This window comes from Tiliqua scincoides, chromosome 3 (genome assembly GCF_035046505.1).
Source record: "Tiliqua scincoides isolate rTilSci1 chromosome 3, rTilSci1.hap2, whole genome shotgun sequence".
In the NCBI taxonomy this organism is placed as follows: Eukaryota; Metazoa; Chordata; class Lepidosauria; order Squamata; family Scincidae; genus Tiliqua; species Tiliqua scincoides.
This window is the reverse complement of record NC_089823.1, coordinates 171,924,338-171,950,931: the sequence shown is the minus strand read 5'-3', so window position 1 is coordinate 171,950,931 and position 26,594 is coordinate 171,924,338.

Sequence of the window (26,594 nt, the reverse complement as noted above, 5' to 3'; positions counted from 1 at the left end):
GGTGGAACAGGGCTGGCTTTCCCTTATTTATTGATTTTACTTTAATTTACTTATAGTTATTTATTTTAATTTGCTTTATGATGGGTCCTGGACAGATTGTCATTCTAAGAAGTGGGTCCCAGTGCTAAAAGTTTGAGAACTGCTCCAATAAGGTGTTAGTAAGTTGACACCCTGGGGGGAGGTGACACCACTGGTGACTAAAATCAGAGTTTGGAGGAATAATACCATCATGCTATATATCAATCAATGTGTAATTTCATGCAGAATGCGATGAAACAAACTATATTGAAATATCTTTATTCTATCAAAAGGTACAGCCAAAAAACCAGTGGGGGTGGGGCGATGGTAGATTACCATGCCCACCACCTAGAGTGTTGCCCCGCCCACTGCAGGGGGGGTGATGCGCCGGCCTCTCGCACCAGGTGACGCGAACCCTAGTGACGCCACTGGTTAGACATTCATTAAATAAACACATACATTGCATGAGCATTTCTAAAATGCTGTTTACGTTTCTGGTACAGAGAGGCATATCTGCCCATGAGAATATTTTCCACAGCAGCAAAGAAAAAAAGCCAGATTGCTTTACGTATCAGTCTTTTCTTTCCAGCAGAACTAACATAGCATTAAAGAAGAAAGTCTGTTGACTAGAGGAATAAGTCTAAGCAATCATTTGTATGTCACCATAAACACAAAGCAGGATGATTACTGCAAGTTATTACCTACAGAATTCCACTATAAATTGCTTATGCACTCCAAGGCAACTGTGTGGCAGTGCGCTCTGATAAAAAATAGTGTCTACGGTAGTTCAACTGGCAGGAAAAAGACAAGCAAGACTTAAAAAAAAAAAAGCACCTTATGGGACTTACATACCAAAAGAAATGTTTCTAGCCTTACTTCAAAAAGGAAAATTTTGTATCAAAACCTATTTCTGTTCAACGAACATGACCACTTCCCCATTCTCCACATTACCTTTTCAATGCCAGGGTCCAGATGGAAAGGGAAATGCTGTAGCACTGTGTATATGTTTCAAAATTAAGAAACTGAAACAACAGTTTTAAATAATTATTTATTTCCCACCCTTCCATGCTCCAAAGATGCCCAAGGCAGCCTACAATATCAAAGATTAAAAACACAACAATAGTGATTAGACAATTAAAACTCTGAAACCAATTACAGCAGGTTAAAAAAAAACAAAAACAGGCTTCTCAGGCCAGGGAAGGAAAAAGATGTAAAGAACTCAGATAGCATCACAGGCCTGACAAAATTAACTTTGCTGTGAAACATCATAAAAGGGAACCAATTTCTCTGGCAACAGAAATCGACAAAATGCTCTTTAGACATTTGCAATAAATGCAGTTTAGGGCCTAACTACATGATGTTAGTGGAAATGCATTTAACACAGGGGTGCTCAATAGGTGGATCGCGATCTACCGGTAGATCGCGAGGCAAAATGAGTAGATCGCAGAGTGCCAACCCCCCCCCCTTCAGGTGCCTCTGGGAGGAAATGCCGGGAGTAAGGCCCATTATACTCAATGGGGCTTACTCCCAGGTAAGTGTGGCTAGGATTGCAGCCTCACAGCCTAATCCTAGGCATGTCTACTCAGAAGTAAGTCCTGTTATACTCAGTGGGGCTCAAGGTACATCAACATACATTGTACACATAAATGTTATATGTTATGATGGCGCGAACATTGTAAAAAAAACTCTGGTAGATCTCCGGGCCTTGCTGGGTTTCAAAGTAGCTCTCGAGCCAAAAAAGGGGTGAGCACCCCTGATTTAACAGAACCTCAAGGATTTGTTTGTTTAAAAGGAAAAGGAAGGTTTGAGGGAACTATTTGGAACAGAGAAGTGGCAAAGGGGAAGGAGGTACTTAACGCTGTTTCCACTTCAGTGCTCAAGATTGCTTTCGCACCAGTTTAAGTGCCCTTAAACTGCTTTCTCTCCCATAAAGTGCGTGTGGTTGCAAGGAAGGGCACATCCAGACATTAGTTTTCCAGGTATTGGGGACTGCATGGCTCTGTGGCTGTAACCAACACTCTAAATGTAACTCTGTTCTGGGTTCACCAGAATGTCACTGGAATTAAATGGCCAAGTTCCACTCCTCTCCTTTATAACATCAAACTGAGGACAAGCAAAAAGCTGCCAGAAAAGATTATTTTGTTGCCCATGCCCACTGTTTTGGAGTCTTTTCGCATAGTAGTGCTCTTTTAAATTAACTGTATTGCTTAGTACATAGAGACACATTGTGCCCTGCATGGTTCTATCAGAGGAAGTTGAGCCACCCAGTATCTCAGATAGGATGACGCAGGTTTGGGACCATAAGAGTGGCCCCTAGTTTAGTGTGTGCCTTCTTCTTATAGGAATGAGTGGAAGTGCAAGAAAACCAGTGGGTAGTGGCTAATTCCGCCCCTTGGAGACCTCAGTTTTTCAAGGGGAGCAGGGTTTGCGTTTCCTTCAATGGTTTCTGCCAATTTCCACCTGTTTACTTAATAAACTGGGAGGCTCCTGGTATAGCCCCACTTCCTGCCAGCACAGCCCTTCTCTGAGTGCTGTATCTTGGTCACACTGTGGTGTGTGACTCGAACGCGTGCGGTGTGGGGAAAAAAGAAAAACCCAGGAAGTAGCTGTTTGATAATGACCTATATTCCTGAGATTAACCTGGACACTGAAAAGGTTTTGCTAAATCCAGGTGACCTCTGGCTCAGCTTAATTCCTAAACAGGAAGTATTTTCTGAATTGTATACATAGTCTTGCCTTCCACTCTTATGAACAGGAGATTGAGTAATTTTCCTACATTATGTTGATGTAATGTGTGGTTTTACAGTTTCAGGAGGGTAACCACAATGAATTTAGGAGCAGAAAATTCTATCCACCTGCAGAATTTCCCCCCCCCCATTGCCGTCCATATACATGCAGTTAAGTATCAAGAAATAATGGCAGGTAGTAGGCAATTTATTTTTGGTTTGCATATTCTATCTAAATACAGACATGTTGTTTACTCATCTGTTAATGACAGCTGATGATCAAGCCATAAAGACACATGTCACACCTGATGGTTTGTGAACATTAAACACTAGAATTGCACTATCATTTGGATGTGTGGAGGGACAGATCTCTAGTGGGATTTGATTCTATGCAATGTCAAGCTTTATAGGTACAGGAGAACTGAAATTCTGATGTTATTATGCTGAGCCTTACTTCATTTTATCTTGGCCTGCACATGGTGGAACCATTCTGTAGGTTTTATCATCTAATAGAAGTAAATTCTGCTGATTTAAATGGAATTTAAGGCCAATTCCTGAAGCTCTCTTCTTCCTTTTCCCCTTGAGGTCACACTTTCAGCAATGTTTGAGATCTTTGACAAGGATCTGCTAAAATTGTTATCTGCTTTCTTAATTCTTGAGCATTCAGTGTGACAATTCTCAAGACTTTCTCTTCATATGGTGCACATATGGTGCTCCCTCAGCTCCTGCACCACCACAAGCATCTTTTCATGCAGAGTGATCTGGGTCTCTGTGTGTCTGTGTGTGAGCGCAAGAGGGCAAGGGGTTTCCACAGACAAAAGATATGAGGTGCCAGCTGGCAACACTGAGGGGTTTTGTCACCTTTGGTGACAAAGGCAGGCTTCCTGACTTGAGGCTTGCTGTCTCAGACCTGCGAACGCATGGTGAGCTGTTAAAGGGCCCAGTCGCCTCTGCCTTAACAGGAGGCCCAGATCCTGACTTGCAGAATCCTCTTATTCCCAGGAGTGTGATAAAACTTGAGCATGGCCTCAGCACTGGCCTCGGTCTCTTGACCTCACTCTGGACTCTTTGTTCATTGATTGCTGACACTCCTCTATATATCCCCACCTGCCTTCCCACTTATTCCGCAGCTACAGGGTCCTTCTTCCTTTCCCCACCTCATGTTGGCTTCTTCTCTTGTGTTGGCCTCCACTCCTTGCCAGTATTTCCTCACCACCTTTCCTCCCTATCTCAGTCCCTTTGGCTGTCTCTCTACACAGCTCTTCCTTTCCTTCCTCTCCCTCCTTCCTGCTCCACCTTCCCTTCATTCATCCACTTCCCTCTTCTTTGCTCCCTTCTGCCTTGTCCCACTTCTGTTCCCTCTCTCCTTTTAAACCTCCCTGCCTTGCAGCAATTCTCCAGGGTTTCAGATATGGACACTTTCTCTGTTCTACCTGGAGAGGGACTGAACCTGGGACCAGGGTTTGAACCTGGAACTTTCAGCACACCAAACAGTTGCTCAACAACCAAGCTATAGCACCTTCCCTTATGATTCACCACGTGGCTTCTTGACTGAGAAGGGACTTGAACACAGGTCTCTCTGGCCTTCATTTGGCATTTGGACCACTGCACCACTTTGGTTCTCTGTTTTTACTTCCTACTTGTCATGGTTGAGCCCTGGCACTGAAAACAGATGCTGGGTTGAGCCCTGGCACTCATGAGGCAAAAAGGAGAGGAAGAAGGCAAAGCAGGGTGCAGCATACAGGGATCGTTATTCTCCTCAGCCTTTTGCAAATGCTGCCCTTTCCCTAGAGAGGGGGAAAGAATAGCCCAGGCAGCCCTATCCACTTCTGGGAGGCTGAGAAATGTGGCTAAGGAAGAGTGGTTTTCCTGTTTGTCTTCATGCCCCTGGCTCATTCATGATGTATGGTTGTTTGGAACATCCACAATCATCTGTGTTATTATAGGATCATAAAACTCTACAGCCTTCCTTCAAAACAAAACAAAGACCCCAAACTAACTCAAGTTATTTAATTCTGTGAGCTTGTACAATAAAAAATAAATTATAGGTTCAGGTGCACACGTGTTACATTACCGGCACACGCAGACACTTCTTCACGAGGACAGTGATCCTGCATGATTCTCCGCACTGCAAATGATCAAATCCCCGATAAGCCTCTTATTCGAGCCTCTCTGCATTCATCTCAAGATGAAAGGAAGAGCACTGTAATTAATAGTTCAGGTCAGCCTAATCAGAGACAGCTTATTTTCATTTTCACGCATGCACTTCACAAATACCTGTCTGTCAACAGCCTATTGGTTTGCTTCCAGGTACAATGACGACCGTTTACTGCACAATCCGGAGTGCTGACTCTGCAAAAAGAAAGAGAAAAAAAAACAACAGCCAGTCCTTTGTGCTCACCTGCGGCTTTATTCCATTCATTAATAATTGCAACAGAGACAAGGGAAATATTTCCTATCCCAATTCTGTAATGACATTGCCCGCGAGTACTGTAGTGCTTTTGTCTGATCAATCTTGTCAGGTGTTTTCTGTAACATGAACTATGAAGAATGATGGCCTTGATCCTACAGATATGCATGAACATGAGTCAGTTAAGGAACTAGATCAGTTTAGTGAAGCCAGATGAAATGGGGGAAGCCCTCCTGAGTTACATTGCACAGGTTGGATTACCATAGAAACAGCTGGCTCTTGTTGCGCATCTTCGAATGGTCTGTTGTTCAGGGTTCGAGCACCTGCTTTGCCTGAAGAAGGTTCCAGTTTCAATCACTGGTTTCTCAAGATAAGGTTGGGAAAGACATGCCCACAAAACCAACCCTCTGTCTCCAGTCCTACAGAGCCACTGGCAATCAACAGACAATGCTGAGTTGAATAAACCAAAGGTCTGATTTGATAGAAGGCCACTTCAGATGTTCAAGCTGCTTTATCAAGTCAGAGCCTGGATGTTTAAAATTATACTTATTGTAAACTTTTAATTTTCTTACTTAATTGATTTCATTTTGTCATATGGGATGTAAAAAATTTCCTGCTTAATGATGTCACTTCCGGCCATGACATCACTTCCAGTGGGTCCCAACAGATTGTGGCGCAGATCAGAGTAGCCCCATTGGGGCTACTGCAACATTACCCTGGGTAAGGGGAATGAATTCCCCTTGCCCCAGGCTGAGCTGCAACCAGGGTATGGGGCAGGCCGGCCAGCCTCTTCGTTCCAGCGCAGGTTAGGATTGGGCTGTCCCATTCCAGCCCATTGTAGTCTGTACTGAAACAACCTGTTGATATATATACTTCATAGCAGGCACTCTTTGTAGGTATTGTTAGTAATCTACATGGCATGTTTGCGTATCACAGCCATTTGTCTATAGAGATTTAAAATGTATATTACATCCACGCATACTTGCTGCATGGTCATAAATTTGGTACACAGCAGGTTAAACTATGAATTAACCAGACAGTTGAAATGTTTTCATGCAAGACAGCTTCTTACGCTATGTTTGAAAAATGGGGAGATACATTCAAAATATGTAAAAATACAAGGCACCTCGACCATAGAATATTAACTCTTGAAAACCTGATTTTACAAATCCTTTGCAAGAAGCATTTAGAGTCAGTTACAAAAGACTTGGACACTCCATGAAATTGTAGGAAATCCATAAGAAAAAATTCCTAAAGCTATGTTCTGGTAATACTTTACTAAGATTAATAAAAAAGACCAAAAATCTGCAGCGAGCTATTGAACAGGCTGGTCAGAAAAGCAAAGCTGGAAGGGGAGGCATGAGTCATGAAGAATTAATGAAGTCATGGAGTCAGAAGAATTCATGCAGATACATGTTGATCAGTCTCACTGGGTGCTAGACAGGATACAGGTTGTGGAAGATAGTGAGGTCCTTGCACCAGTGACATTGCTAGGGGGGTGAGGGTGGTGCACGCCGCACTGGGTGACGCACACGGGGGGATGACGCACACTGGGGGGGTGTGACATGCTAAAACTGTGGTGGTTAGGAGTAATACCATCATGTTACATACTGTTGGGTGCGGAATGCAATGCAAAAAACCAGAGGGAAATGTTTCCTTTCTATCAAAAGTTATGGCCAAAAAACCGGAGAACAAAAAATGCATGGAGCCCTATGGAAAGTGAAACTGAGCTGTATCGCGCACTTACTCATGAGTAGGTGACCTTGCCTTAGCCCATTGGAAACGGAAGGCTGAGAGGAATCCAACGACACTATAATAGTCCTGATCCAATGACTGCAGCTCCCAAAAACACCCAAGAAGGAGGTTCCTCCCTCCAAACAGAATAATGTATTGAGCCCTATGGAAAATGAAACTAAGGCTTATGGTCACGTTTACTCGTGAGTAAGCAAACGTGCCTTGGCTGGTGTTCAGGCCAAGCAAAGGGAAATGTGAAGCCACCAGAATGGTCCTGATCTGATGGAACTGGAGCTCAACAAACGCTCCAGAAGGCAGCCTCCCCCCCACTTAAAAGGATCAAAACAGAGGCTTCAGCTGATATGGTGAACTTTTTTGAAACTTGCAAAGCCAGGTGGATCCTGACAGTGATCTGGTTTAAACAGAAGTTCTTAAATTGAACTGGGCACTGGGTAAGGCTGAAAACCTTACAGATTTTGGAGGGAGGTGTTATTGCAGGCAGGCTACAGAGGAAATTCACTTGGTGGACCAGGATCGGCTCCCCCTTATTTAATTATTTCTTGTATTTTATTTATTTATTTATTTATTATTTATTTTAATTTGCTTGATGATGTCACTTCTGGCCATGACATCACTTCCAATGGGTCCTGGACAGATTGTCATTCTAAAAAGTGGGTCCCAGTGCTAAAAGTTTGAGAACTGCTGCAATAAGTGTTAGTAAGTTGACACCCGGGTGTGTGTGTGTGACAGTACTAGAAACCAAAATCACTAAAATCATAATTCTCAAACTGTGGGTCACGACCCACTTGGTGGGTTGCGACCTGATTTGGGGTGGGTCGCGAAAAGGTGGGCTACGCCATCTTGGATTCTGGCAAAATGTGCTGGGTGGCGCCATCTTGGATTCTGGCAGAGGGCGCCACCATTTTCCAAGCCTGCATCAGTCCCAGGAGAAGCTTCTCTCCCTTGGGGTCTAAAAAAGCGGCATGCACAGGCATAAAGGAGCAATGCAGCACCTGTTTCATTTCTCCAGTGAGCATGGCTGTATTGGCAGAGCAAAGCAGAGCAGAGCCTGTCCCTTGAATTTCAGGTGGGAGTCTGAAGCTTCCCCTTGCTTCGGATGGGCTCCTTTGCAAAGATTCTTGCACAAGGTTTGGGAGGGAGGATTCGGGGCTCAGAAAAGGATGTTCCTCCCATGAAGGATTCACTTGGGGAATGTTTTGATGTGCAGCAAATACAGAAACTAAAGCACTGAGAAACCCAGGAGAGGGAGGGGTGGGGGAACTGGGGTGAATGGTCTGAGCATGTGGCTGATCTGGGGGGCTAGGAGAGATGGGGTAGGGGAACTGGGGTTAATGAACTGAGCCTGTGTGTAATCTGTAGGGCTAGGTGAGATGGAGGACTCCCGTCTTATAGGTGTGCAGACAAGTCTGGTTTTGCTCTATCTCTAGGAGGCTTCAGGTTAGTTAGTTTGCAAGGTGCCATGAACACTGATGGCCATATTCAAAATATATCCATGCCATGCTCAACACTGGCCAGAAGCAAGCACACCCTTAACACACACCTCATTACAAGAAGCATATTGAATTTTACAGGTGGAATGCTTGGTAGCAATGGTAGCATGGGACAGAGAATTGGGAAAGCTTCTGTGCTGGAATTTTTTCTATTGTCATTTGAACTTTATTAATTCCTAGGTGAGAACCTGGAAGTAATGTCACATCCTGCTTAATGACATCACTTCCGGCATTGGCATTACAATGATGTCACTTCCTGCTTGCTGATATCACTTCCGGGCATGACATCACTTCCAGGTTAATGACATCATTTCTGGTGGGTCCCGGACAGATTGTCATCATGACAAGTGGGTCCCAGCCTAAAACGCCCGAGAACCACTGGTTTGGAGGAATAATACCATCGTGTTATATATCAATTAATGCGTAATTTCATGCAGAATGTGTTCTATCTTTGTTCCATCAAAAGATACAGCCAAAAAACCAGTGGAGGCAGAGTGATGGTACATCACCACACCCACCACCTGGGGTGTTGCCCTGCCCACTGCATGGGGGGTAAACACGCTGGCATTCCGCGGCAGGTGATGTGAACCCTAGTGACGCCACTGCTTTGCACATTGCCTAATAAATAAACATCATTATTATAATAGCAGTCAGTGCAGACTGAGCTCTTTGCAAAGCATTCTGGTTCAGCCAGGTTTAAGCCTATGGAGTAATCTTCATCTTCAGGTAAAATACCTCCTTCCCCCTTCCTCCCTTGCCCAGAAATTATCCATTTCAGGAGATATAAGGTGTGAGACTTGCAAATATTTCCTTTCTGAGATTGCTTATTCTTCTAGTCCAGTGATTCTCAAACTTTTTACACAGGGACCCACTTTTTTATCCCCACTGGGATACACCGGGACACACCAGGACCCCACCTGGACAATCTAGAGGCCTCCTTGAGGGAAGGAAGCGTTCATTCCCTTATCTTGGGCTAAGCTTGCACTGCCCCAATGGGTCTGCTTGGATCAGCACATTTAGCTGGTGCAGAATCAAGAAGAGTAAGGGAGAGGTAATGGGGCAGAACAGGGATAGGCTCCTGGAGCATGCTGGTGCTGCTAGGATCCACCTCTCCCTCCCCTGTTCTACCTTCCACCCACCCAGAAACTCCCCTGTTCATACTCCTCTATCCTGTTCCATCTCCTGCCCCTTTACATCACCTGCCCATCACCCACCTCGAGATAGTGAAGAGCTCCAGAAGGATCTCTCCAAACTGGGAGACTGGGCAGCAAAATAGCAGATGTGTTCCAATGTAAGTAAGTGTAAAGTCATGCACACTGGGGCAAAAAATCAAAACTTTACAAATAGGTTAATGGGTTCTGAGCTGTCTGAGACAGATCAGGAGAGAGATCTTGGGGTGCTTGTGGACAGCTCGGAAGTGTCGACCCAATGTGCAGCAGCAGTGAAGAGGGCTAATTCCATGCTTGGGATCATTAGGGAAGGCATTGAGAATAAGACAGCTAATATTGTAATGCCATTGTACAAATCGATGGTAAGGCCACACCTGGAGTATCGTTCTGGTCACCACATCTCAAAAAGGATATAGCGGAGATGGAAAAGGTGCAAAAGAGAGCAACCAAAATGATTACTGGGAGGGAGCACCCGCCTTATGAGGAAAGGATACAGCATTCAGGGCTTTTCAGTCTAGAAAAGAGGTGCCTGAGGGGAGGTATGATTGAGACATACATGATTGAGACATGTAGAGGATGGACAGAGTGGATAGAGAGACGCTCTTTTCCATCTCACATAACACCAGAACCAGGGGACATCCATTAAAGTTGAGTGTTGGGAGAGTTAGGACAGACAGAAGAAAATATTTCTTTACCCAGAGTGTAATTAGTCTGTGGAACTCTTTGCCACAGGAAGTAGTGATGGCATCTTGCCTGGATGCCTATAAGAGGGGACTGGACAAATTTCTGGAGGAAAAGTTCATTACAGGTTACAAGTCACAGTAGGTATGTTCAAACTCTTGGTTTTAGAGGCAGGCTGCCTCTGATTGCCAGATGCAGGGGAGGGCACTGGGATGCAGGTTGTGTCTGTTGTCTTGTGTGCTCCCTGGGGTATTTGGTGGGCCACTGTGAGATACAGGAAGCTGGACTAGATGGGCCCTTGGCCTGATCCAGCAGGGCTCTTCATTTGTTCTTATGTACCTCCCACAAGGGCTTAACTGCCTCAGGACAGGTCACTCTCTGGGGCAGCATACCAGGACTGCCACCGCCACCATTTGCAGAAGTGTCCCCAAATGGCAGCTGCCATCACATTGTTTCCAGTGTTATAAAGGCACATGTGCTTTCGCACATGTATGATATTGAAAATCCAGTTAGGATTTGGTCCTTAGAGACAGGTTACTAAAGTAAAATGACATTAGGGGTGAACATTTGTTAGAGGTATATTAAAATTAGGAACTAAAGAAAAACGTGAGAAAAGCAGTAGATTCCCTGTTCCAAAGTCTGGGGCCTGTACTACCCACAAAGGTGTACAGTATATGCTTTTAAAATGTAAAGTGTTTTTTTTCCTGGAACCTTTTTACAGCCTCTGCTCCTGCTTTATTTTTAGCAGTAAACTACTGTAGCAGGGGTTGATGAAGGACAATCAAAAAAAGAATCTTCTGCCATACTTAAATTCTGCTTAAATTACATCCTTAGCCCCATTCCCAATAAATATAACATGGTATAAGCAACCTATTTCTTTTTCACCTTCATGGATGCGTCATCAATTACATCGTCGTCATCATTTATTTGCTTTGCAACTGTGTCCTCCACTGAGAGCATGATCAAACGATTCAGCCTAGCCTCCCTGATCACTGAACACAAGTGGCTCACAATAACCTTAAATTCACTAAAAGTGCATTCCCCAAATGCAATAGAGGCTGGCAAGGTAATGAGCATTCTCAAGCATCCCTGAGAGATCATAGATTCAATATCTTTGCCATGAATCCAATTGAAAAGCTCAAATTCACTGTTATGGCTCCTCCTGAGGTGCACAGAAAGTAGTCTTTTCTGATTTTGTAAAAGAGGCAAAGTTCACCTTTCAACTCATCCTGGTTCACATCTCATGATCATGTGGTGGACTAGGATTTGTTGTAATTTCATCATCCTCTGCAACAACCAGTGAGTGAAGAATTGAAGAGAATAGGTTTAGAGTTTCTTCATTAAGCTAGGTCACAGCTAGGATATGGAAATTGGGAGGAGCGTATCCATGGCTGTAATGAACTCTTCAGCCCTGAATTTATCTTCAAGGGAACAGATTGTATATTCTGCATTGGCTGGAGATCCTCATGGAAACTCTTTCTCCTTTTGATTCCTCTGTGTATTCTCTTGAATTCAGTGATGCTACTCTTCCCCCCCCCCCCCAGCAATGTCTTCCATTTGAAGGCAAGGCTAGGATTCATTCAACAATTGGATTTTTTTCTCCAGGAGTTTCTTAACATATTTCATGGCTTCTTCCCTACTAATCGTGTATCCCTAGAAAAACTTGCTTCAGATATTAAAGGACTGCAGCATCTTCTAGATGTGCAACATCTTGTTGAGAAAGATGAACACTTTTCACCCATACAATAAAACCTGAAACATCCACCTGGGTTTCTGCTGTCAAGTCCTTCCTCAATTTTTAAGAAAGAAACTAGCAACCCTGTATGATTTTTCACAAAGTGTCGAACAGCATTGATTCTTGAGCTCTGTCTAATTGTTGTGGACAGGGAGTGTTGCAGTTTTCTGAAGAATTTTCCCTCTTGCAGGACTACATTAAAATATAGCGCACAGCTTCTGTACATTTCCAAAACACATTTGCACTCCAAGATTCTTCTCCAAGTTATCACATAGGTTCAGAACATACGCACTACAGGGTGAAAACAATTTTCATCTTGTATCCTAGTTTTCATACCCTGGTATTTCCTAGTTCCTATTTGAAACACTGCATTCCCTTGGCCTCTATCATTCTATAACTCTACCTTATAGTCCGCCAATAATCTTTTTTATCTGCTTTGTAATGTCTGCTCATTCCTTTCTATCTCATTTCACCATTGTCAGAAACAATTTCTGTACATCCAATTTTCTGTCTTCTGCATGTGCATACCTTTTAATAAACATCAGCTGCTCAGTATATGACAAGTGTCCCACCTGTACATTGATCCCATAGTAGTATTTTTCAACAAGCACTGTATTTAGTTCTTGACACACAACTCCAAATATTCATTTTGATAGTGCCAGCACAAGTACTGCCCTTGCATTCCCAGCCCCATAACAGTCCCAAGGTAGCTGTTCAAATCTTGGTTGTATTGTATTTATTAATGAACTTTACAGTTGGAAGAGACAACCCATGATCAAGCTCTATGTATTTGCTTAGAATGGCAAATTTAGCTCTGCCAGAAACAGAATAACATCAAACAGATCTTGTAGGACTTCATTTCACATTTTCTGCTCTGACTTTACACCATTCTTAGAGGTATTATCAGTTGCTCCTGTCTAGTGAAGCTCTGGATTAGACCAGGTACCCAGATCAATTGTCTCATTGTTTACATTTGATGCTCTGCCCTCTTCAGCTTGCACCACCAAACCTGACTCATTTCCATGTTCTCTAGCTACATCACTGCTTGCTTCCTTTTTGATGCATTCATAATCAAAATATTCCTTTACCCCTGCAAGCAACGTGCCACCAGCGTCATCTGTTCCACTTCCAACTTCATTGTTTCCTTTCACCATCCACCCAAACTGATAAAGTGTCTGCCTCCCTTGTCTCCTTTCTCTTGGTTGCCCTGAACTGAAAGACGTGCTTCATTCTTTTTCAGATGAACATAAGGGAACAGGAACAAGGTTGTGCCCAGGTGGCCCCCCGAGACAGCATTAACTAGGGATGCTTCGCCACAGTGATAGCAATTATTTTGTGGGCAGCTAGTGATCTTTAAGACTTTCAGAAAAAGATAACATGCTGGAGGAAAATGAAATGGAGTTCTGACAATCCTGTGCCTTAAAAAAAAAAAAAATCCCATTGTGGTAACTTAAAGGTTAAGCTCCTACCTTGCAGGAGATGGGGGTAAGCTGTTGGGGTGGGGCTTATTCTCTATAAAAGTATGTTCATAGTAAAAGGCTGTGTTAACCAAAAGGCTTACATTAACCAACTTTACTATTAGGATTATTACAGGGTTGTTTTCTAAATGAGGCTAAGCGTCCCCAGTTTCCACCTACTGTATATTTTCTTGGCCTGTGCTAGTTGTATTAATGCAACAGGACAGATGCTGCAACAAATGTAGTCCTTGGAGCAAGTTATAACAAAAGATAGATTTGAAACATCTAATGATGTTCATCTCTTGATGACTGTATCATCATGACTTGTATGTGCAAACAGATCACCTTAAATCAGGTCTCCCAGAAAAAACGGATTACCTTAAATTCCAGTCTCATCAGCCCTTTGGGGAAGGGGCCACAGCTCACTGGTGGAGTAGGTGCTTTGCAGGCAGAAGATGTCAAGTTCAATCCCTGGCATCTCTAAGTAAGATTGGGAAAGACCCCAGCTTGAAAACCCTGGAGAGCCACTGCCACAGGATTGACAATACTGCACTAGATGAGCCAATCAATATACCGATTCAGTCTACAGCCACTATCTATGCAAATACAATGTTTCCAATTGCATCACTGTACGCCTTCAGCTGTGAGTTCTTTCTTTCCATAAACAGTTCCACGTCACCCAGTGCTCAATAATCAATGAACACTTAAATGGTGTTCATTCATGTATGTATGAAATGATCCTGAAACAAAAATGTTTCTCCATACTTAACTCTCAGGGATACCCAGATGCTAGATTGTAGCTGTTAGCAAATTCTACAGCAAACAGCCTATTCAGACAATCAGAAACATCTACAGTCATCTCCAAAACATTTTTACTATGCTGATTTAAGAAGAAAAATACTAGTGATGAATCTAGTCAAACCACTGGTTTAGGATAATCTGGTATTCTGTTTCATAAGCTGTAGCACAGAAGATGAACCAGAAACCAACAAAAAATGCAACCAACAATTGCACGACATTGCACTAATTACTTGGCTCTGAATGTAAGGAGGAAAAAATTCCATCCTAACATCCACAGGTGATGAGCATATACCCTGAAGCATGAGATTTGATTACCCTTATCATTATCCTAGCTTGCATAGCAACGAATGCAATTAGCAGCCATAAAATTAGCCAGCTTGGTTATTTTTGGTTTTGGGGTGTGTGTGTGTTTCAATCTACTGAGCAAATGCAACCATGGAAGATGTAAATTTATTTGAATCAGAGACATTTACCCCAGGGATGGATTTGATACATTAAGGCTATGAAATGTCCTTGACTATCAATAGTAAAAACAAACAAACAAGGAACAATAGGAAAGCAAGAATTAAAACTCCTTGACAATGGCTTTTGAAGGCTTTAAGTTCTTATTTGCTGCATGGGGCTCTTCTGTTTGGATCCCTTCCTATTTAAAATGTGCTAGCAAGATAAAAGGTGAATGCAGGCTGTTCTGGGAGTAATGAAAATAGGAGAGCACAACAACAGCAGTAACAGCAATGGAAGAAAGAGACTTAAAACAAAATTGAAACCAAAATACCATTAAGACACATGTGGCCTTAATTGAAAGACTACCCTGAGCATTCCTCCAAATATCAGGAGCACCCTGGTGGCTATGTACAGAAGGATCAGACCAGCATTAGCCAGACAGACGTACAGTGAGAAATCCATTTTCACTGCTGTGTCAAACCAAAATGGAGCCAATTAAACAAAGATGAAGCTAACAGTATCAGTCACATACTGCGCCTAGTGAATAAACAAGAGATTCAAAAGAATGAGACCCACTGAGTACACTTGAGAAGGGAGGGAAGGAAAAGGAGAGGGGGAGAAAATAATTTGTTTCCAACTGCAAGAAATCATATGCAAGCCAAATGCAGTGTCTTAAATATGTTACAAAGAATTGGCATTTGGATGCATGATGCTGACTGCCTGTTTATGGGTTCTGGTTTCAGCCATGCTTCTTGTTAAATAGTTTCTGCCACTTCAAGTAATCTTATTCCTTTGCCAGCACTAAATACCCACCAAGCTGGGCATCAAAAGGGAATAAAATTTGCAATTTATGATAGCCTATTGTTTTGCTTGTTACAGCAGGTAGCTTGTAACCAGGTTTGTCTATTGTTTTGGAACATCTCAAGGAGTTAAATGGGTGTCACTCCCACTGAGGCAATTTGGTTCTTACTTCATATTTGAGGCCCATCTGTGCTACGCACATCTATGTTTCCTGTTGGTCTTCCAACTGCAAGGGAACTTTGCTTCAGCTCTCCATGATCAGCAGAAGAAAAGTGTTACGTGAAAATCCCCTTTTTCCTTAGTTGTGATTTTTTATCTCGTTACAGGCCAAACTTCTCATAGGCCAAACTTCCAAAAAACCCTGGTCAAGCTACAAACTCATGGATTACACAACCTCCACCTCTCTAGGTTGCTTATACAACCTCCACCTCTCTAGGCTGGCATAGTAAATAATTGCTTAAGTGTCTCCTATTGTTTTACTGTTGTAACTCAATCACTGCTTAAATACCATATGCAAAACTGAACTGCCTTCCAGGGCTGCCCGAGTTCCCCCACCTAGGAAGCCAGCCATTGCTGATAACTGACTTCCTGATCCTTTCATTGTTTTACATATTCCAAGTACCCCACTGTGTGTAGTAAGCAAGCACATCCGGGTCAGCTCTAGGTCGAATCCAGGTCAGCTCCAGGTCAGCAAAAACCCTTTTTAAGAGAGAGGCTGGCACATGCTCGCTCTCTCTGACTCTTCCCCTCAAGGCAGAAGGTCCTCCTCCCAGGACTCTTTCCCCCCCATCCAACTGCTCCACAAGACATGTAGCTATATCGCGTCTGGAACTCTTTCCCTTCTCTCCCCATCTTTAGTTAGCAACTGGGATAGGCAGATCAGGGACCGCTAAAATCCTTCCCTACAAACCTTCCCTTTTTCTAATTTCCTCAGATGCACCAAATACACTTCACATGCAACCACCATAAAGCTAGGTACACTAGATGCAAGTACTAGGACCAAGACTCATCATTTTTCATGTGCATTATGTTTACCTGTGTGTTTTTGTAATAAAAATATAATCTTTGATTAAAAGGTATCTTTCTCTTAGTCTCCTCCTTAAGCTAAAAGAAAATTTCTCTGCATTACGCCGTCTTGTTATCCAGTCTGCGATCCTGAGGTTCCAAAGAGGGCAGTGTAATAATTCCCCCTAAACAAAACAGCCCTTTTTGGTAACAAAGTGTTGTGTACAAATTCCTAGCTAAATCCTAACTTCATCTTGATTAAAGAAATCCTAAAGGCTCAACTATGAGAAACTAATATATCAGCCCAATCCTAATGAAATCCCTCCTGTTTATGTAGTCCTGCCAATGGAGTATAAGCTGTAGCAGTCCAGAGGCCTCCTCAAGGTAACAGAACATTTGTTCCTTTGGGGCAATTATTTTGTAAAGGAGAAGGAAGGGAACAAGGAACAGGGTTAGGATCTGGTGCACAATGCTGCTGCCAAGATCCACCCCTCCTTCTCCCATTCCACCCACCCCATCACTCTCTGCAGCTGCTGCCAGCTTACCTTTGCCTCCTGGAGTTAGCCTGCAGTGTCAGAGCCCAAACCTATGGACTCTGAGCTCCAGCACTGAGCCCCATCTCCACTGGTGATGCAAACTTGCAACCACTGGTGTTGCAAACATGCCATAAGGCACATCCAGGACTGTAAGGAGCATTGGTGCTGGGCCCAGCAATGGATGGATTCCTCCCAAAGCACAGTAAGAGTTCTGGGCAGTGAGGACCTTGGGGTGGGGGGCAGTGTACCGAAGTGAGGGGAAGGCAGGGCAGGGGGAGGAACTGGGACAGGAGGGGGTGGGACCGGCAGGGCCCTGCTTCACCGTATCCTAATTTCCATGTTGGGCTGCAAAGCCCAACATGGAGGCTCTCAAGTCTGTGTCAGCAAAATAGCTGGCACAGACTTGAGAAACCCTATTGCGGGGCCTGGCTTTCCCCGGGGGAAGAAAGTCCCCCTGAGACCTCTGGCGGCCTCGGCAGGGCCACTGAATATAGCGTTAGCCATTTTGGCAGTGCTGGGTACAGGAGCTCTAGGAGTTATCTGTCTGGTACCGGGGATAGGATTAGGCTGTCAGTGGGCCTCTGGCACCATGGCCATTTGCAGTGTAGACCCAAAATGGCCACTGGTGGCGCACACAACTGTGTGACCATTTACGACAGTAGAGCTGTTATAAAGGGCAACCTAGTTCTAATTAGGATTAGGCTGTGAGTAATCCAAGATCACTATAACTCTAAGCTATTGTAGCTGCTGTTGGCTGAGCACCCTCTGGCTGTTTTGCTGTCATTGCTATTAGGGCAATGGTTCCCAAACTTTTTAGCACCAGGACCCACTTTTTAAAATGACACTCCATTGGGACCCACCTAGCTTTATGAGACTAAAAAAAAGTCTCACTTTACCAGCCTCTCAAGCCTCTGTTTTCCTTTTTACTATGGTGGGGGGACCACCTTCTGTAGTGTTTTTTGAGTGCCACTTTCTTCTGAGTGGGACCATTCTGGTGGCTTTGCATTCTCCTTTGCCTGGCCTTCAATAAGGCACGGTCACCTGAGCTACACGTGTGGCTCAGTTTTGGTTTCCATATGGTTCATTACATTGTCTTTGTCACCTGGGGGACACACATACTTCCTTCTTGAGGTCTGGGCATGCATTCATCATATTGGGACCATTCTGGTGGTGTTGCATTTCCCTTAACCTTCCCTTCAAAGTGGACAGAGGCACCATTGCCTACTCAGGTGTAAATGTACATGTGCTGCTCCGTTTCAGTTTCCATAGGCTTCCAATACAGTTTCCAACACATTTGGTTTTGTATTCAGTTTTTGGTTTCCATACAGCATTTTCCTTGTCAGTTATTAGCTTGTCAGTTTCAAGAACCACCAATGATGGGTCCTGACCCTCAGTTTGGGAACTGCAGTATTAGGCCAATATTCAGTTTCTGATACAGTTATTTGGTCATAATTGTATAGGAAGCGGCACCAAATCACAGCTGAGTTAAATTCAATGAAACATGAACCCTATGCTGGAGTTTCTTTTTAAGTCCCACATGGAGAGAGAGAGAGAGAGAGCACACACAGGGTATATGGGTAGGAATGCTTCCCCTCTCCTTAGCTATAGGTCTGTCTGAATATTCTTATTTACATGCCTTTGGTACTCCCCCCCCCCATGAGTATGAAAGCTGGACTGCAACTTCTACTTCTCCAAATTAGTCATTTAAGGATAGCCTAGCCACTTTCCAATGGATGCATTTATGGTTCTAAGATCAGACTTTTTTTTTTGAGGATAGCAATATGAATCTCAATGGGATATGAAATTATATCATCACTGGTAGACTTATCAGCAAGGGGTCCAGACACCCTCTCTCACACATCCTAACTAACCATGGCTCAGTACATGCTTCTTTTCTCTTTTCTATATTGATGGCATTGCATCTATTTTTTTCCATCAGCGATGGATCACCGTTGCAGAACTTTATAAACCAGTTGGCATCAATCCCAAAAATATTATATAAATTGATGGCATGTGCAACAGTACCCAGAAGACAAAATAGTAGACATTAAAAAGTGAGCACTTTTACGGCCCTCCTACTGTTTCACACTTGTTCGTCAAGGTTAACTATATATTCAAGTCATTTTGTGCTGTCATTAAATATGTTCTACTGCTGCAGTGCCTATTGCATGACAAAGATAGTTTCAATAGATCTACTTGCCTTTTATACTGAACAAACTCTAATTTTATGGTGCCATAAATGTAATCACAAATGCTTCCATTTCATGTTAATAGATTTTCCTATGTAATATTTGAGCTCTTGAAATTTTAGATGAAACCGATTCAGTGAAATACATATTTTTATGGAGCTATGTTTAACATATACAGAACCATCCAGCATAGATTTCTTAAGGATAAATTATACAAGATTAATTCAGGTATCTTCTGGTGACAGGTTAATAGACATAGTATATCTGGACTTCAACAATGCTTTTGATCTGCCTGTTACCAAATGGTAGTAAGTAAAGGATTAACATCAAACTGGAACAGGGTTTATAATGAGACTCTTAAGGGGCTTCTTCTTGGTTCAGTACCATTCAACATCTTCATAAATCACTTTGATAATGTGTTTTAATTATTAAGCTTATGGATGATTTTAGAAAATGGAATTATATCACAAAGACTAGGTTAAAATTTCAAATGGCCCACAATAAAATGCATCAACTCTGCTAAAGAAACAAAATCATGTAAGGCAGTGGTCTTCAACCTTTTTTGTGCCACAACCCCAATAAATAAATAAATAAATAAATAAATAAATAAATAAATAAATAAAGTGTGAGTCTGGGGACTCACTGACAATCCTGCCCCCCTCCCAGAACCCTATCTGTCCATCAGCACCCACTTCCCATCCTCATAACACCCTCCCAGCACTGTTCACTGTAAACAAATATTCTTATTCCAGAGAGCAGAAAAAGGTACCATAAAGCCTTGCACTATGAAAGCTATTTTAGTGCAATTGCTAAGAACCTGAACAGGACTGGGACACAATCTCCTGGTCCCTGAAGGGGTACGACAGATGCTCCTCCCCCTTTCCCTGGCGGTGGTCTAGTCCAGTGATCTTCAGTCTTTTTCGTTCCCGTAAGTAGCTGTGACTCCACAACAAAGGCTTTGCATCTCCGTTGGGGACACAACCCATGGTTGAAGAACACTAATGTAAGGTATTATACCTAGGAACAAAAAAACCAACATTCACCAAGATACACCAAGTTGGGCAAAAAGGGTAAGCTCTGACTACTTGGAAAAAGTTGGCACTTATAGTTAACAATCTGAGATGTGATGCAGCACAGAAGGCTACTGCAATTATATCAACAGCAGTTTCGAATATAAAGGCTTATCCTTCAAAGTACAGCACATCCCAACCACCTTTCTCCATTGTGTGATCCTTCCTCAGAATCTGCTGACAGGAGCACTCAATCATTTTCCACAAGATATAGAAGAGGGTCGAGAAATGGGGACCTCTTGATGGGCTAGAGACTGCCTTGCTTGGAGGAATGAGCTGTGCTGTTGTGCCCTTCCCTGTCCATTGCTGATGGAGGGGAATGTATCTTTCCTGGCCTGATGTAAAGGGCACTCTTACATGATTGCAACTGAGTTTTGTCAAATTTCACTTCTGTAATTGAAAGGAAGACAAGCCAATCATAACAAAATCTCCGCAAAATGGTGAAGCATTGCTTAGAGACAGAGAGGAGAAGCCTTGTGGCTATTTATCACATTTATTCTTTTGAATAAGGCTAGATAAGCACTCCCTTGCTTGAACCAGACCAAAGCCTTCAACAGTGTGCTAGTTTTTATGTGAATAAAATGAAAAAGATAACAAAGTTCTAGATATGGGAGTGGTGGAGTTGAGGATTTGTGCTATTTGTCACTAGTCACATTATCTGGCACAGAGCAGAATGGCTACAAAAGGAAAGGTAGCTACAGAACCACTGCTGTGTGTATAGAGTGCCTTACATAGTCCATAAGAGAAACTCCATTGACCAACCACTTTCATTTATGGAGGCGAGTGCTGTTGGAGAAGCAAACAGCTATAGACTTAATGTGGGCTATAGCTAGCATGTGGGTAGAAGTTGCGCATGTTATCTGAATTTCTGAACGGCTTCTGTGAGTTAATGAATGCTTCGTCTCTCTTATTGTCACACCATGAATAATTTAAAATAATAGCCAATAATGTAATTATAAGATAAAATAGCTATGCTAAAATTTAGGTTGTATGTAAAATATCTGCGTTTTGGAGGGGGGTGGTTCTATTATATTTTCATGCTGTGATCCTGTCCTGGACATGGCAGTCTTTCACGCCAGGGAAGTGGTACCAATGATCAGCTGGTCTATGGAGCTAATTACATAATCATTGGTTGTCTCCTGATCTTAGCTGTTAGTTGTCAGCTGGCACTGGAGGGACGGGCTTGGTTCTACCCCTTTAAAAGTGCCCTACGACAGAAGAAAGGGGAAGAAATAATGGAGACAGGGCAGAGTGGAAGAAAGAGAAGCCTCACAGAGGGTGGAACAGGAGATGAGAATGAGTGGAGAGGTGAGGAGGAATTGGGAGAAAGCAAGGGAAGAACAGAGAAAGGGGAAAACAGAGAGACTGGACAGATTCTAGAGGGAGAAGAGCGAACTGGAAACAGATCAGGGGAAGAAAGAAAGATGAGGAGGCAGCAGGTTCCATAGGGGCATTGGAGGAGCTTGAAGAGGCAAGGTGGCAGAGGGGTTTGGGAAGGGGTTTGGCTAGAGGGGTTTGGGAAGGCATTTGGCCCAAAGCTCCCCACCCCCACAGGGAAAGCCCAATAAGGAGCCCAAACCCACCCATGACCAGGGGGAGATAGTGAACCAGCAGGTGGTCTGGGTCCTTCACTACCTTCAGAAGCATTACCCCTGGCTGTATTTCAAAAGGAGGGCCTTCACATACATTCAGAAATCCTAAGAGAGGATAAGGGTGAAGTTAACCTGGGATGACAGTGGATAACCCCCCTCCCCATTTCCTTTTGTTAATGGTCCTTTCATGGGACAAGCTATAAACTGCCAGTCCAGTGCTCCTGCACTATGGTATACAAAACCCATGCCCATCCGGGTCCATTCCTGTTTATTTTGGAGGTCATTTGAAGGGACTCAATTCATTTTCATAAACTCATTCACTTTTGGGTTATGAACAATCCTAGAATGTTAGGGTTGGAAGAGACCTCAGAGGTCTTCTAGTCTGACCCAATGCTCTGTGCAAGCAACTGCTACAGCATGACAGGTGATCATCCAGCTTGTTTTATAAAACAGAAACAAATTCTTAGTTTTAAGTAATTTTTGCATTCTGTATCACTATTAGCATTAGTTCTGATATGCACTTGTCCCCTGGTGAATGCCATCTTGAATACCCATTCTAAACCAGAGTAGCGAGGGTTTAAGAATATCTGCTGTCATAATGATACCTGCTTGTCTGAAGGTCACTTTTTATGGTGGCGGCCATGTTTTAATTTTTTTACCTATACTGTCCTGGGATTATGCTGCAACCTGGCACAGGATGAGCATTCAGGGTAGAGCCCACCAGGAGTCAGCTGTGCACTGGCATTTCTGCCACTGCTGACAGGGACAACAGTAGACACTACACTTAAAACTAAGAATTTGAAAAACCAACCTTGAAAATGAATGGACAATGAATGGCGGTTTAAAAAATGTGTGCCCACGAATACCCATTTGTTCCCCAGTCAATTTGTTTTGGAAAAAAAAGGATCCTGAATTTAATGGGTCACATTGGCTCAGATTCCATTCATTCCAAAAATGGATCAGCACCAGTACTTTTCATCTTCTCTTCCTCTAGCCTAGGAACGTAATATCTGTGCCCAGCATACCCAGGCAGCTCAGTTACATGCCTGGAGTAGACTGTTTTCCCCCTGTTGCTAAATAGCAGTATCTTTCCTCCATGGCAATGTAACAGAGGAAGGAGGAGGAGATATTTACAACGATTGTAGACTTGATGGGGTGCTCCAATCTGTCAGGCAAGAATTACTGCAGGCTTCTTCTTTCTCTTCTCTCTTTTACACAACACATAACAGAGTGAAAATGGTCAGACACCCATGGGTTCAGGCTGTCAGTTGAGGGCTGAGATGGGGTGTGGGGGAGGGGGGAGGAGTGATCGGAAACTAGAATTTGAAAGAGTTGAATATTAAATTTAAATTATTGAGTGCAATTTCTCAACCCCTATGCCCACGACATCTGAAAATAGTGTTTCCAGTTTTGGGGGCAGACTGCTGATCAAAACTCAACCTGAGTTAATTGAACAAAACAGTGTTCATTGCATCCCACCTTTCATCCGGCAAATATTTTGCAGAGCAGTAGCAGTCCTGCAGGCAATTAAAAGTTGGAAATCATTCTTCAACACATCCTGAAATGAGAAAACATTCTGACTATGGGGCATTGCTCTTTTAAATGGCACGACGCTTATAATTTCAACAAGGGTGTAATTTCAATGAAGACTCTCTATTTGTACTCTCAGCCCCTTATTTCCCCCTTATGGATTGTGGTTAAAATGGTTAAAATGGATAAACTGCTTTTGGAGAAATTCATTTTTATTTTATTTTGCCTTTTTCATGTCAATTACCGAACACTTTGTTAAAATGATTACATAATTTTCGCAGAAGCTTGGTACTGCAGGCTGGAGGAGATAAAGCCACTTAAATGTGACTAATGCACTCACAAATGCCTGCCCAGAGCAGAGTTTCTCGGTGAGGCATCACTCACACGCTTTTCCAGGACTGCGCCACAGCCTCAGTCCAAATGCCAAACAGCCCCAGAAACGAGCCTCTTTTGCCAAAGGGAGGTGCTTCTGGATTCTGTTTTTGAGGCCAGAGGTTGGAGGTCACGTGATGCTAAAAACCCGGTTTCCTCAGCCCTCGTCTCAACACTTGTTTCCTGTCTTGTGATAAGGTTACACTGAATGGTGCTGGCATCCTTCAAGGTTACTGTTCCAGAAAATATTTGCAAATAATTTGACATGCTGTCAGCTAGCAGCAGTGAACTCATATAATTCAACATACTAATGCGGCTTTTCACGCCTTAAGCTATAAATAAGCTTGATAGTCGAAAGTTGCTGCAATGTTTATTTAATAGCAATATTTTCTAAATAAATCTTGATTATTCCCTTGCACTTGGGTGGAGATCTCCTTCTGATATAACTGTTGTGTCTGACCTCAGGCCTCCCTTTCCCTTTTCCGTTTTCATCTCCCTGAAACAATCTCTTTAAAATGTAAGGGGTTTCTTCTCATTATTTTGAGTTCGATCTAAGGACTTTAACCAGGGAAATTGCGTTCTCCTCTCCTTAGCCCTATAACAGACACAGGCCAACAGAACCTACTCTTGCTATCTTTCTTTAGTGACTAGAGTTGCCAGGCTTTTGATCTGAGATTCAGGTTTTTGAGTGCTGTCTCAGGCTCTCTAGTTAGGTTGCCAGATCTAACCAGATCGAAGTTTTTAGCCCAGGATTCAGATTTTAGAGGGCCATCTCTGTTGCCTCCTCTCTCACTTTCGTACAAAGTTTAGGCTGCAATTCTGAACATGCCTACCTTGGAGTAAGTCTCTTTGAACTCAATGAGACTTATTTCTGAACAGACAAGTATAGGATTGCGCTGTTAGTGTAATCTGCTGGTCTGCCACTTCACCTCATCCATTGGACAGGAAGAAGAGGAGGTGCAACAGAAATTTTGGAGTAGTGTAGTTGGCTGTAACAGTACAGGTATACATCACTTTACAATGGGGATACATTCTCCAAACCTTGTCTTTAAGTGATTTTGTCATTATGCGAAATCCTTACCTTTGTGTTGATGGTGCCAGTGTTATCATTAGGAAGCCCCAAAGGTCTCTTCCAGGACACACTGGGCCTCCACAAGCCTCAAAATGACCCTCAGAAGCATATAGAAGCTACTACCAGTTCTTGGAAGCAAACTGGAAGTAATTTCTGGAGGCTTCTGCAGACCATTCTGAGGCCCGCAGAGGTCCAGCGTGACCCAGACCTCTGGGCCTCCTAATGACAATGCCAACACAAGGGTAAAGAGTTTTTAGCTACTGAACAGTAAACCAACAACAGACCATCATATATTCGGTCCGTCATAGGTCAAAACATTGCCAAGTGACGCATACCTTGTATGTTTTTTAAGCACTACTTTAAAAAAAGTATTTCATTCATCATTCTGAGAAATATGAGTGTGCAGCAGAACTTTTAAACTCTTCTGAGACAAAGCTCCATGTTTGGGGAAACATGATACATTCTAGGTTTGGGGTTGTACCTGTAATTTGCAAGTCACATTCTGCTAATGAATAGAAGGAAGCGAGGCATCTCATCAGTGAAACAACTTCTTTGTGCTGTACTCTAGGAAAATATTTGGATTACTAAAGTGAATTTATGAAGCAATTACTTTTAATGTTATAAGAGGAAATTAAGTACTCATTGCTTCTTGATTTATAATCTGGAGCTAAAAGATCGTGAAAAAGCAAATATAACTTAATTAAATGTCCTGCGACTTAGTTACTATTGTAGCCTTCACTCATAAAGTAAGTAAAACAACCCATTCTTGGAACATAAATGTATATTGGTTCTTCGAGTTCAGAAGGCAAATAATTTACTGACTAAATATATTCAGTAAAGTTAACCTTAGTGAAAGATTTTTTTTCCTAGTGACCTCTGGCACTTAAAGGAAAAGTGGCTGGTATAATTTTAAGGAATTTGCAATACTGAGAATGACAGGAATACTTGCTCTATAAAAGAGAAAACAAAAGGGTATTTCCTTTTGTTTTCCCTACTGGAAAAAAATAATCTAATATGCTTCTGAAGTCGAATATACTATGAAAGGAATGAATCTTTATGGCTGTATTCATTTCCTACACACTTGTGGTTATTCATTCTTGACACAAAACCCATTAACCTGGGAAAATTTAATTGAATTCTATAGTAACGTTGCTATTTCTCTACCTTGAAGAGTAAATAAATTAAAAAAGAAAATCTTGCTTCTAAAATGTAACACTTCAACTGATGTATTTGGCCAATTAAGTAGTCAGTGTGACTTCTCTCTTTGTATAGCAGAAATAAAAGTGGGAGGAAATAAAAAAATTGATGAACAAAATACTACCAGATGAATCACTGAAGTAAAATCCATTGCGAAGTGAGGTTTTTAATAAGGTAGACTATTTGTAGGTATGCTCAGTCAATCTTATATTAACCTTTGAGTCAATAATTGGGTTTTATTTCTGCATGAGTAAAGAGATAGGTTCAAAACAGTTTTGAACTCGCTTGAACTTAGTGAGTATCAAAGTTACCCCTAGAGATGAGGGTTTTGAAAGGCTTAGTTCTCCCTGATGATAGCAATAACATGTTGGAAACCTCAACATCATCTGTTAAACAATTTATGAGAGCTCTGATGGAGGTTAAGAGAATGAGGCTTGCATTGCAAAGTATACATCCTTTCTGAACAGAATGCGAAAGTGTGTATAAGGGGTGGGATTGTCTCTATCATGGCTTCACGTTTCTCCAGACTCCCATTGAGAAGCTT